The sequence below is a fragment of the Panthera pardus genome, unplaced genomic scaffold (genome assembly GCF_024362965.1).
Source record: "Panthera pardus isolate Hobbes unplaced genomic scaffold, ASM2436296v1 HiC_scaffold_10, whole genome shotgun sequence".
Lineage (NCBI taxonomy): Eukaryota > Metazoa > Chordata > Mammalia > Carnivora > Felidae > Panthera > Panthera pardus.
Genome location: NW_026526655.1, coordinates 99,561,931 through 99,576,332, shown reverse-complemented (window position 1 = coordinate 99,576,332; position 14,402 = coordinate 99,561,931). Strand labels below are relative to the sequence as shown.

The 14,402-nt window shown below is 36.8% G+C and overlaps 1 pseudogene; it reads right to left on the bottom strand.

Moving 5' to 3' along the window:
* Window positions 1-6,751, bottom strand: part of LOC109278826 (histone-binding protein RBBP4-like) — a 62,863-nt pseudogene extending 56,112 nt beyond the window's left edge.
* Window positions 6,752-14,402: the final 7,651 nt, after the last annotated feature.

Genomic DNA, 14,402 nt, shown 5'->3' with positions numbered 1-14,402 from the left:
CTTTCAGCTCTATCTACTGACAGTAGATATGCTCACAAAGTTTTCAAAAAGGGAAAAGTATATATATATATATATATATATATATATACACACACACACACACACACACATATATACACATGTATATATATAGTGTTAAAGTTCTATGTTTAGATAAGTTTTCACAATAAGAAAAAAGTTCTGAAAAGACACATACCAGGGTAGCAATAACGTTGACAATAGACATATTGTAATACATTATTGTACTTATTATAATAAACATTCATTTATTTCATGTACAATTAAGAAGCAAGTTGCTTTTAAAAATTAAAATTTAACATAAAGAACGAAGTTAACAAAACCCAACACAGAAGATTTGATCAACGTAATTAAAAGTGTTCTTTATTTCTCTTTTTGAGAAGAAAAATACTATAGAAAAATATTTGGAAAGTATTATTAATTTAAAAAGGGAGACAAGGCTTTCTGGGGAAGACAGTGGAGTAAGAAGATCCTAAACTCACCTCATCACAGAGATATGACTAAATAACACCCACATCACTGTAAATAACCCAGAAAAAAACAAAACAAAACAAAACAAAAACAAAGACAGCAGACCAGACTCTCCACAGCTAATGTAGAGAAGAGGCCACATGGCAGGAAGGGCAGACATAGCGGGGGCTAAAGGGACCTGGAACAGCCCCCAGGAGGGAAGGATGTCCCAGGCCCAAAGAGGAGAGAGAAATAGACTCACACCAGGGAGCCTGCATGAGGATGTATACCCATAACATTTGGCTTTGAAAACTACAGGGGCCAAATTAAGCAGGTAGTTACAGTCAGCAGGACTTATCAACTGGAGTGTTAAAAGTCAGTGGGCTCAGGAGAAGTCCCTGCCCTTAAACACAGAACACAACAAACACCTCACTGAGATACAGCATAGAAGCAGCCATTTGAAAAATGCCCAGGGTAAACAGGAGGAGGATTTGTTGACTAATCTCAGAGCATGTGCTGGAGGGGCAGTGATCTTTAGGAAACTTCTCTAGGAACCATGATGCTGGCAAGAGCCATTTCTCTCCTGCCCACACCCTGCACCCAGACACAGGGACACCTGCAGGAACTGGCACAGGGAGAACACTCTCACCTAACTTGCTAACAGCACCCTCTACCCCCACGTTCTGGCCAGCCAGGCCATGGCTCCAGGTCTCCTTCCAAGGCGGACCCCCACAGACTTTGCTGACACTGCACACCTGCCCCCCAAGTTCTTCTGCAGATCTGCTCACTCCAACCACCTCCACCCTGCCCCAGATCTGGGCAGCTGCAGGGACCTTGCTGGGACCCTGCTCTCTCCATCGCTGCACTCCCCTGTGGACTGCCCTCTCCAGCCCCGTGGCAGGAGCTCTTTAATTGTTTATAGAATGTTAGCTTATAACAATGAAAACTACTTGAAATTAGCCTAGGAATTCACTAACAGAACCTGGGTTGATTCTTTACGCCCAATTCTTAAAGGTAATGCAGCACTTAAAAAAATACTTTTTAAAAATGTGAAATAACATTTGTGGGAAAAAACTGCCCACAAGTTGCATGATATATATAGTAACATTCTTGCTTTTTAATCTTTTCCTGTAGGCTCAGACAATCTTAAAACATAATATTGATGATGTTTTTCTGAGATTGGTATGGTTATATGTAGTAACTTTTACAATTCTGGCTTAGAAAATTTTTGTAAGTTTTCTACAATTATACAAATTACTTTGGATTTTATTGAGCTCCATTGCTAGCTTCTTTTCCTTTAATATATTAATTACTTCATTTTTTTTTATAATTTGCTTTATTGATATCAATCTTAACCCTAACAAATAACCTATGAAGAATTATGCTTATATTAAAAATGGGAAAACTGAGCTGTACATAAGCAACCTCAGGAGGAGAGCATAGCTGGGAACCATAAACAAGGGTCATTGCCAAGTCTAAATGATCCCAATGACTGTGCCCTAGGTGCTGCATCATGTCCTCGTCACCCACTAGCACAGTGCTAGGCTTGTAATAAGCAATAAGTGTAATACTCGTTCATTGTTTAAGAAATAAAACATTGAGCTGAACACTTCATGGGGGAAAATGATATTTAATTCAGTAGCTATTTCTTTCTGTTGAGTTTATTTATTTATTTTGAGAGAAAGAGAGAGAGGCAGAGAGAGGGAGAGACAGAATCCCAAGCAGGCTCTGTGCTGACACAGCAGGGCTTGAATTCATGAACCATGAGATCATAACCTGAGCCACAACCAAGAGTTGAATTCTTAACTGACTGAGCCCCCCAGCCACCCCAGTAGTTATTTCTATATGGAGATATACAGGAATAAAAATTGACAGTCTTCTTTGTTTTGTTTTTCTAGCACCTTTGGGTGAAGACTGGCCTGAAATGTATAGTTTGCAAGGACATTTTGGGGACACTGATGCATCTCTGATGCTCAGTAACAGCTCAACCAATATCTGTGTTCAAGCAGAACCCACTCTTTCTCACTATTCAGTGGATCCTCACTCTTGCCATTATTTCTTAACAGGATTCCCATTTTTATTGTACAGGCCCAGGCAGGCCACTGTTGAGTACCATTGTTTAAAATGCCATCATATCTAATCCTTCCAAAATCCCTAAGAGATGGTTTCATGTTATGGGTAGGCTTAGAAAAGTGATGGTGTTAGAACCGAAACTCAGTCATTGTTGCCCAAGAAACCATCTGTTTCCAGGACATTGAAGACTGTTGGCCTCACAGCTATCCATCTCAGTCAGAAAGACTCTGAAGAATCTCTTTTGCAACCCAAACAGAATAAATTATATGTCATGCTTTTGTGATTGATCAAGTGAAGATTGATTTAAATTTTTTAGTTAAAAACAGCTTTGTTGTTATTACGTATTTGCTCAACTAATAGAATCTGTTTCTATTATGTGAGAGTCAGTGAAATCTTACACTAAAAACTGGTTCTTAATCCAGATTGTCGAAAACTCCTGTTCTTCATTTTGCTCCTCATTCCTGACAAAGAAAAATGGCTGTGTCGAGTCTACTTAGGGAACTGCCTGGACATGTTCATTTATGTAACAACTATATATTGAGGGGATCATGTGCCAGGTACTTGGTGGAGACCCTGGGAACTCAGCAGTGAACAAAACGCAAAAACAAAAAGTGAACACAGCAGCAAACGAATATCTATGTCTACACCTACATCTACAGCCACATCTCTACCTACATCTATATCCAGAGGAATCATATTTGAGTGACAGGAGAGAGAAGCAAAAGAATAAATGAAGTGACACATTAAATACTATAGCCGATAAGATGGCGAAGGAATGTGAAGTGTCTACGTATGTGTTGCAGTTTATTTTTTTTTTAATTTTTTTTTTAACGTTTATTTATTTTTGAGACAGAGAGAGACACAGCATGAACGGGGGAGGGGCAGAGAGAGAGGGAGACACAGAATCGGAAGCAGGCTCCAGGCTCTGAGCCATCAGCCCAGAGCCCGACGCGGGGCTCGAACTCGAGGACCGCAAGATCGTGACCTGAGCTGAAGTTGGACGCTTAACCGACTGAGCCACCCAGGTGCCCCTGTGTTGCAGTTTAGACAGGATTACTGAGCAATTCCTTGCTGTGCAAGTATCATATAAGCAAAGACATAAAGGAAGGGAAAGAATGAGCAGCTGTAGAGTTATAGGAGAGAAACAGTCCAGACATGAAGGCGAATAAGTGCAAAGACTGCAGAAAAGACCTCTGGGAACAGCAAGGAGGGTAGTGTGGCTGAAAGCAAAGTGAACACAGGAAGACAAGAAGGTGCCTAAGGCCAGGATGCCCTCAGGATTCACACAGGGTTTGTGAGCTAATTATAGGATCATGCATTTTCTAGGAGAGGGGACCCCCTGGAGAGGAGGACCCACTCCCCAAAGTTCCTGATGGGAAGGTTGCCATAACATGACCTATTTTATCATTTGATTAACTATAAAAGGTGACTGGATGCCTCCCTAATATTACCTCCAGCAGCATGGCATAGTGTTGTGTTAATGCTATCTTTTTAGGCTCTTCAGGAAACTCATTAGAATAGGATGAAGAATCAAGTTGTATCTGACTAAGCTCATCCTGGAGCCCAGCGGTGAGCAAGTGAGAAAGGAATGTGAGCAGCAGTGGAGCTGATGCTAGAAGGAATTCTATATTAGCCTCTGGCCTAGAATTCTATACAGAATCCTGTGTGCTCATAAAAATCAGCAAGCTCTCACATGTATTAACACAGCACACACGTGGTAGCTTAGGGTGGAGGGGGTGGATACAGAAGTGAAGCAAAACAGAAGAAAGGATTGCCAGTATGCAAAGGAATTCTGCCCCAGTCTGAGGAGCCGACAGATATTCCACGTGAGAGAGAGCATCAGAAAAAGCAAGAGGACTTCCCTGAGCCTTTTCCAGCCTTTATAATTTTAGTTTGTGGATGGGAAATGTGATGCTTATCAAGAGGAAAGACGACATCTGAAAACATGTAACTAGTTAAGATGTAGCTTTGACAGTGCCTGGAACATGGTTTACACTTACAACTTCAGGCAACTCATCTAGGTGTGGACGTGCTCTTCATATAGCTCTCAAGGACCCAGACTCAAAACGGTCTTAGTGAAGTCACCAGCAAACTTTTTCTGTTTGTCAACAGGACCAAAGCTGGTTCTCCCGCCGATGGCAGGCATGTATTACAGTCACGGTAAAAGCTGGCATCAGTGCATAAACAGGAAGCATTCATGCTTCTGTCATAGTTTGCCATCTAGCAAATGCATCTAGATGCATCTCTGGTCCTCCCACTTTACACTTTTCCAGCTGTATTGCTACAATGGAAATGGGAACTGTTGCTACATTCCAGGGAAATGAACAGAGGAGAACACAGAATGAAGTGATTGCAGAGAGAATTAAATTTGAGGAGCACCTGAGTGGCTCAGTCAGTTAAGTGTCTGGCTGCAGCTCAGGTCATGATCTCATGGTCTGTGAGTCTGAGCCCTGCACTGGGCTCTGTGCTTACAGCTCAGAGCCTGACGCCTGCTTCAGATTCTGTGTCTCCCTCTCTCTCTCTCTCTCAAAAATTAATAAACACTAAACACGTTTAAAGAGTAAATAAATTTGAATCCCACTTATAACCTTCATGACCTTGAATGAAGAATTTATCTGTGCTTCATGCTCTTTATCTTTAACTGTAATAATTTCTATTTGTCTTTGTTGTTAGGATGGTTAAATAGCATGGAGATAATATGTGCTTGCATGCCAATATTTGCAATGATGAAAATAATATTAGTTACAATGAATATTGTTTTTAACCATACACTCCTTCATCCATGTACCTCTTAATATACCAAACTAAAATTCCATCGGAAATTCTAACCATACAGCAAATTGTTGTTTTCCTGTTTTTCATAACCAATGCCAGTTCCCATTGCCATTTGAAATCACTGTCATTGGAGTTTTACAAGCTTAGATACAAGGGCCTTTTTTTTTTTTTTAAAGACAAAGGTAACATTAAAATATATCACTTTGAATTAAAACATGCAAAGACTTAACAGGGTGGCATAACACTAACTTCATTTTTATAAGAGAAAAAATCGTGCTGAACAGAATTGCATTACCCTCTGAAGCCTCTTGGCTCCTTGCATATTGCCTGCTGAATGGTCTGTGAGAGATATTAATCTCTCTGACAAATGCGTATCTCAGAGAGCTCTGTTAGAATAAACTAGATTTCTTTTTTTTTCTTTCTTTCTTTCTTTTTTTTTTTTTTTTTTTTTTTTTTTTAGTAAATGAGGGAACAGTTGTTGAGCTCTCACAAGGAAGTGGCTCCTTAACTGGATTCTCTTGTTTTTAATTTACTTACCAGTCAAGAGGATACTCTGGAAGCAGGCATTGAAAGTGATTATTTGGTTATTTCATATGCTATAAAGGAAGTCTACATCATGAAAGCACATGGTATCAAACCACAGAGAGAGACATACATAATCATCTTCTCCAACAATAAAAGCACTGATGGGTGGATTCTAAGGAACCATATCTGCAAGCCACTGGATGGGCTCCCCTCCTTCCCCTCCTAATTCACTTACAGGAGAAATAAGAAAATTGTTGGAAAGAAGTCCACTTCAGAAACTTGTCTCAGGATGCCTGGGTGTCTCAGTTGATAGAGTCCAACTCCTGATTTCAGCTGAGGTCATGATCTCACAGTTTGTGAGATGGAGCCCCACATTGGGATCCAGGCTGACAGCATCGAGCCTGTGTGGGATTCATTCTTTCTCTCCCTCTCTCTTTGCGCCTCCTCTTTCTCTCTCTCAAAATAAATAAACCAAAACTAACTAAACAAACAAACAAACAAACAAAAGAAACTTGTCTCAGAGCTGACTGTTAGAAACCATCCGCAATATCTATATGCTTAGCCCCTAAACTTCCAGGCCTTGAGAACTGGATGGCATCTCAGATGGTGCCAGTTCCAATGTCCTCATTTCAGGGTTGGAAGAACTGAGCCGCAAGAGGTGGAACAATGTGTCCAGAATCTAGGGAGAATAAGGCAGAGTAGGGGCCCCATAACTGGTCCCTGATTTCTAGTTTACACTTTGAGTGTATTTGCTGTGATCTCTATCATCTGACTGAGAACATAAGCTTCTTCAAGATTCTATAGTCAGCAAAAGGTAACTGAACTACTAAGGGAAAGAGAGGGAAATAACAAAGCTGTGTTTCTCTTGGCTTCCTCACCTTATGCGGGCTTTTCTCTTGGTGCCGATCATATTGCACCATGACCACCTCTTTTTTGTGCCTATCTCCTCTATGAAATCATTAATTCCTAATACTGGCCACTTAGTGCAATCATTTCTGAGACTAATTAGGTACCACACCTCTGCCTAGACCTAATGAATATGAATCTCCCAGGGAAAGGCCTAGTTGTCTTTAATTCTAAATGATTCTGATGTATGGTGAAGTTGGAGATGTGCAAAATTAGATATAGTTCCTGGAAAACAAGACTAATTTACTCATCTTACAACTCCATGCCCAGCATGAAATAGGTGTCAGTATTTTATAAATTAATGAAGAAATGAATTGCTCTTAAATCAGGCAATAGTAAGGAGCTACAGAAAAATTCAGACTTATGAAAAAATGCAAAAAAAATCACAAAAAAAAAGAAAAATGAAATAACTATTAAAACATGAAAAAATAATAAAATTTTAAAAAGCCATAAAATTACAGGGACTGTTAAAGATCACTTAGTCCATACCCACAATTTAGATACAACCGAAGGAGATAAAGGAACTGTCCCATGGTGACACAGGCAGGTAGGGAACCTTCACTAGAAATTAGGTGTCCTGATTCCTGGCTCTTGAGAGAAGATTTCAGCTGAAATGACCTAGGGCAGGCCAGTGGATGTCCAGGTTGATCTCAGGACCAGAAGCATCAGCCTCATTTAGAACCTTACAGAAATGCACATTTCTAGGACCCACCAAAGCCCTACTGAATCATACACTCTGGAGAAGGGGCCGGGGATCTGTTTTAACAAGCCTTCAGATTCTGAAGCATTCTTAATTTTAAGGACCATGGATATAGGCAAATTTTTCTTCACCAATCTATTTGAGAAAGTTGTTCTTTATATAATATCCATGTTAGTCTACTGGAACATAAGACCATTTCCAAATTTAATTTTAGGAACAACCCAAGGCAATATATCATATCTTCAAGAGTAGGTGAGTAGAAATTAACTTGGATCCAAATATCCAAATGTGTTTCCTCTTTTGAAATTTATTTCTTCCTCTTGGAACCTTGCAGAACCTCTGTTAATGTGAGTTTCTGTGAAATTTACATGAACTCCAGAGTCATTTTTGTCTCTCTCATTGTTTCACACATATGACCATCAAGCTCAAACCCCTGGAGAAAGTTGAGCTATTGCTTAGGTTCCAAGAGGGTTCTGGTATGATCTCAACTGACACATCCCACCTTCCTTCTCAGTGCTCAAATTCTAGCATGGTGATCAGTATCAACAGCTCCGGATGCAGAAAATCATTGAGTTGATTTCTACCCATAACATTTATTAGCTGTGTGATATAGAAAATCACTTAATCTTTAATATCAACAGGTACAAAAAGAAAATTGCCGTTCAAAAAAAAAAAAAACAACTTATTGGGATGAACACTGGGTGTTATATGTAATGAATCACTAAATGCTATTCCTGAAATCATTATTACACTACATGTTAACTAACTTGTATTTAAATTAAAAATTACTAAATAAATAAATAACCACAAATCCCATTAGCCCCAAAATGAAATCACATGTCTTAGGTCCACATCACCAAACCATCTATTAAACTAGAGTTTAATACCTAACACAATTACAGTTTCAACCTTCCCCAGGATGTAGTCCTAACCAGTCAGTCAGAAATTTTCTGGTAAGCACCAGCAAGGTCATCTGCCACATAGGCCCTTTCTATCCTCCAAAGGAAGATGAGATAATCTCTCTTTCTCCTGAGCTGTTTCAGTCATGTACCCTCCCAGCCATCAATCCTATCCATCAGTGATATCCTTCTATACTTACATTCTAATACAATCACATTGCTGCCATTGTTATCAATGCATTTAATCAAAGATTAATGCCCACTTTGTGGAATATTTATTGATCCATACAATTTTTAATTTCCATTGATGCCTGGAACAAAGATCTCCCTAAGTCTTATATGAAAACTAAAAATAATACCTGTCAATCGGTTAATTATTTTAACATCAGTGAAATATAGAGGTGGAAATTTTAGAATCTAAAATACTATAAAATACAAAAAAAAAAAAACAAAAACAAAAGATTTTCTAAAAAAGAACTTTACGGATGTGTTTTTTATAGTCTAGGAATTATATATGATTTTATCTTTTCAGGGCAATCTAAAAATAATAATATGGAGTTTATACCAGGAATGCAAGATTTGGTCAACATTCAAATATCAATCATTACAATTCACCATGTGAACAAGGTAAAGAAAAATTTTGTGATCATCTCAAAATGTGAAGTAAAAGACTTTTACAAAATTCAACATTTATTAGTGACAAACTTCCAAAAATTAGCATGAGAAAGGAACATCTTCCACCTGATTAAAAAAAAAAAGTTACAAAGCAACAAGCCATAAGTAACCTCATATTTAAAGATAAAAGACTAAATGATCTCCCCTAATGATGGTTAACAAAGCAAGGTATTTTCTGTCACCACACATATGCATCATTGAACTAAAGGATCTAGCTAGGTGTGTAGGCAAGGAAAAGAATTAAAAGGTATACAATCTGGAAAAGAAGAAGTAAACTTGTTATTTGAAAAAACAAGATCGCTGACTTGGAAAATTTCAAAGAATCTACCAAAATTACAGGAACTTTAACATGAATTTAGTGAGGTCAAAGGATACAAGATCGATGTTACAAAACTGGAAGTTGTCATTTGAAAAGATCCACTTATTACTGTCCCCCAACCCTGAAAAACTTAGGTATACATCTTAGAACACCTGTGCAAGACCTATATAGTGAAACTGTAAAAACACAAGGAAATTTTTCAAATATCTACATAAATGGTGAGATGTATTATGTTCATGGGAGTCTCATGGGAGACTCACCGTTGTTAAGATAAAAATGTTCCTTACATTGAATATGCAATTTCAATAAAAAACTGAAGCAAGATTTTTTGTAGAAATCAACAAGCCAATTTTAACTTTATATGAAAGAACAGCAAAAAAAAAAAAAAAATTAGAGTAGCTAAAGTTAGGAAAGGAAAAATAAATTTGGAGAACCTATATTAACTGAAGACCTGTACCATCTTACTGTACAGCTTTATGAGTATCTTTATAATAAAATTGCACATATATCAACATACCAGGATAGAGACTACAATGGACTAAAACATATGTGACCAATTGCTTGTTAACATGGTTGAGGAAAATGCATAGTGTCTTCAACAAATAGTACTCTAAGCAAAAAGAGAAAAAAAAAGAAATAAAACAAAATGAAACCTTTTTCCTACTTCACTTCATATATAAAAATTAATTCAAAATTAGTTATAGACCTACATGTAAAACTTAATAATATATCAATAATTAAACATAGGAGAAATTGTGCTATTGCCTAAATAAAGACTTCTTAGGTAGGAAAGCAAAAACATGACCCACAGGTGAAAACAAAACAAAACAACAAAAATGACAAACTTAATCAAAATTAAGAACCACTACATTTCAAGAGTCACTTGTAAAAGGATGAAAAGAAAAGCCATGGACTGGAGAAAACATTTTAAAATCACTTATCTAATAATGGACGTGTATGCAGGATATATAATCAAGTCTCAAAATTGAATAATAGAGGGAGAAAATCATAAAGAAAGATGTTTGCTCTGTTTTCTTGAGGGCTATTTCACTGTGTTTCATTTTGAGTAGTTTCAATTTGCTGTATGTTTAAGTTCACTAAACTTTTCTTCCACACTGGCTAATCTGCTGTCAATTCAATCCAGTGTCTTCTTGATTTCAGATATTGAAGTTTTTTAATTCCAGACTTTTGATGTTTTTTTAAAAATAATTTTCATGTATCTACTGTCTTCTGTGTTTCTTCTACTTCTTGAACATATGGGATACAATTATAAAGAAGACTAATCTAATGCATTTGCCTAGTAACTCCCTAATCTCTCTTTATATTGTTTGATTTTTCTCTTTATTATGGGACTTATTTTCTTGCTTCACTGCATGCTAGGTCTTTGGGAATTTTGCTTTGTGGATTATTAATATTTTTCATTTTCTATAAATATATTTGTGCATTGTTACAGGATACAATGGATTTACTTGGAAACAGAACAATTGTTGCCAGGCTTCTTTTAACTTTGGAAAGAGGACACAACCTTTTGTCTAAGGCTAGTTTTACCCTGCTGAATAATAATTCCAAATAGACTCCTATACACCATGAATTATAAAGTTTTCTACTCTAGTCACTGGAAACAGACAAATCCTTTCCCTATTTGAGATTTAAGAATTTATTCCCTATGAAAAATTTAACTAAATGTGGATCAGAGACGCAAATATAAGAGCTATAACCATAAACATGTTAGAAGAAAATACAGGATAAATCTTCATGACCATGGATTTGGCATGGATTTTTAGATATGACCCTAAAATCGTAACAAAAAGAAAATTAGATAAATCATAATTCATTAAAATAAAAAAAAATACTTTTGTACATCAAAGGACATTACCAGGAAAGTGAAAAAGACAACCTATAGAATGAGAGAAAATATTTGCAAATCACATATCTGATCAGGGTCTAATAAGCAGAATATATAAAGAATTCTCACAACTCAAAAACAAAAAGACAGATGAATTAAAAATGGGTAAAAAAAACATGAATAAACTTTTTCTAAAAAAGATATACAAAAACATTGCTAACAAGCACATGAAATGATGCTCAACATTATTAATCATTAGGGCAATGCAAATCAAAATCCTAAGAGGCATTACGTGATATGCACATGCACAAAAGAATTAAACATAGGTTATTAAACAAATTACATGTATAGATACATTATTGCAGCACTATTCACAATAGCCAGAAGGTGAACATACCCCAAATTTCCATCTATAGATAAATGGAAAAGCAAATAGTAGTATATACATAAAATGGAATATTATTCCAACTATAAAAAGGAGTGAAGTACTAATACATGGTGAACATTTTTGAACCTTGAAAACATTATGGTAAGTGAAAGAAATCAAACAAAAAGTCATATATATGTATATATATATGTACATATATATATATACATATATATGACAGGAAACATACTATTGGTTGTCATAGGAAGCAACTGCTTAATGAGTACAAGGTTTCCTTTGGGGGTGATGAAAATATTTCAGAATTAGGGTAGACATGGTGATTGTATAACACTCTAATGGTACCAAATGTTGAGTGTTTCACACTAAAATGGTTAATTTTATGTTACATAAATTTTACCTCAATAATAATAATAACTATAAGTAATTGTTCTCTCTAATGTTTTTGGAGCGGTTCTCTCTCCCAACTTTGGAAATTTCCTTATGTGCATGTGCTGATCAGTACTCAGTTGAAGATTCAAGGATGAGCCTCTGCAGTTATTTCTTCTTGAACTCCCTGACTCTGAACTCTGTCTCTTTAATTGAGAAATACCTCTGGCCTCCAGCTGGTTTCCTAGTACCTTTGTTTCAGCTTGCAACCTTACTAGTCAGTACACTGGAAACATCTTGGGCGTGCCTCATTTTTCTCCTCTGTCTCAAGTATAATTTCTGCATTGCCAGTGTTTAATGTCTGAAAAACATGGTTTTATGTATGTTGTCTAGTTTTCAGTTGTTTTGGCATAGTAAATCCAATGTCTATTATTTATTGTGGCTAGAAATAGAAGTCAACGTTACCTTTTACTAAGGTGCTTCTCATCCTGGGTTTTAAATTTTATTCTCAAGTGTTAATTTTATAAACACATGCACATGAATTTACAGATACACATACACAGATATCTGTCTCTTAGGAAAGTATAAGTGTACTACTTAAATGTGAAAAACATTGATCCAAATCTTCTTGAAGTTAGAGAAGCATACATGCATGTGCTCACTGTGACACCTTAAAGTGTGTTTTATTCACTGTAGCAACAGGAATTTTCAGCACCATAAGGCTCTTATCTCAGTGAGTACCATTGTGGACCTCCTCTTATTGCTTTGAGGATGCTCTCTAATTAGATTCTACTGCCAGGAGAGGAAGAAAAAAATAAGTACACCTGTCCATGCAATCCACTAATGACACTTAGCTTTTAATCCTAATGGGTGAATGATGTCCATAGGTTCCTCAGTATTCTAAGGGGATTAGACTGCCAAGAACAAACATTTTCTAACAATCTATCCTGACTAGGAACAGCCACTGACAGTAAAGAAAACACAAAGAAGGGAAAGGATACCAATTTTTTAAAAAATGTCCACCATGACAACATAAATATGATTAACTGATTCTACCCAGTGGGTAGATTGAGTAGAAAGCCATCTTTCCTCAGTTAAAGGACCTAGTGAACCACAGTTTGGCTTCTTAAGTGATTGGTTGTAAATAATGGATTTTAAAGGATTGCTTTCAACAAAAAGAATGACATGTCACTTCCAAAAGTATATTTTGTCTACGGCCATGCCACCCTGAATGTGCCCGATCTCGTCTAAAAGTATATTTTGTGCTTGTGTTATTCTCAAAATTATTTGCTTGGTAATCTGAATACTTGTTTATATTCCTAGAGCAACTTGTAGGAAAAAAAAATTTTCAACCAATCAGTTCCAGAGCACAATTACAGCAGTAACCTTTTATTAACTTGTCCCATAGAAGCATCCCCTTCTGTGCCAACCCCCACCACCTCCTCACTGTGATAAGGGAGCAAGGAGATCACAGCTGCATATGAGTCCACTGACACTTTCTAAACAGCTTGTGCTCTTTCGTGACTCTGTGGCTTTGCAATCGCTGGGCCCCTCCTAACAGAAATTTCATATTTCCTCTATTCTATGTCTATATTTTGAGTGTCATCCTTTCAAGGAACACTCTCCAGTTTTCCTGGTAAATTAAGTGGCACAACCTTCTCTAAAGCACTCCACCAGAGAGATACTTTCACTGCTGTACAGATCTGACTTGGGTTGCTTCCCCCACTGTTTTCTGAACTTCTGGAAAATATGAACCTTATTTATGTTAGGATATATTTGGAATGTCTGTCCTCAGTATATAATAAACCTTTGAAAAACAACTGCTGGAAAAAAGAAAAGTAGGCAAGGAACAATGTGAATAAAGAGAACAAAAAATGAATGAATATCTTACTGTAGGCATTAGGTAGTACAAAATAAGAAAATATACCAATTCTGATATTCTGATAATTGGACAACCCAGATCACCAAAATTTGGCCACAACATCCAAATTAAAATGATCTTGGTGAACTCATGCATTTCACAGAGTTCAGAATTTAATTTTTTTAATTAAAAAAAATAATGTTTATTCATTTTTGAGACAGAGACAGAGTGTGAGCGGGGGAGGGGCAGAGAGAGACAGACATAGAATCCAAGCTAAGCTGTAAGCACAGAGCGCGATATGGGGCTCAAGCCCACAAACTGCGAGATCATGACCTTAGCCGAAGTCGGATGCTTAAAGGACTGAGCCACCCAGGCGTCCCCAGAGAGTTAAGAACTTTAAATAGCAGGAAAATTTCTTAGATGAGACAATCTGATAATGATTTTAAATCAATGCTATATATGAAATAAATATAAACAGAATTATGCACTATATAAGAAGTATTAGCTAATGGGTCAGGGAGACTAGTAACATTTTATAAACTCTCCACTGATTATCCTCACGTTGGCTAATTATAATGTTACATAAAAATATATAATTCTC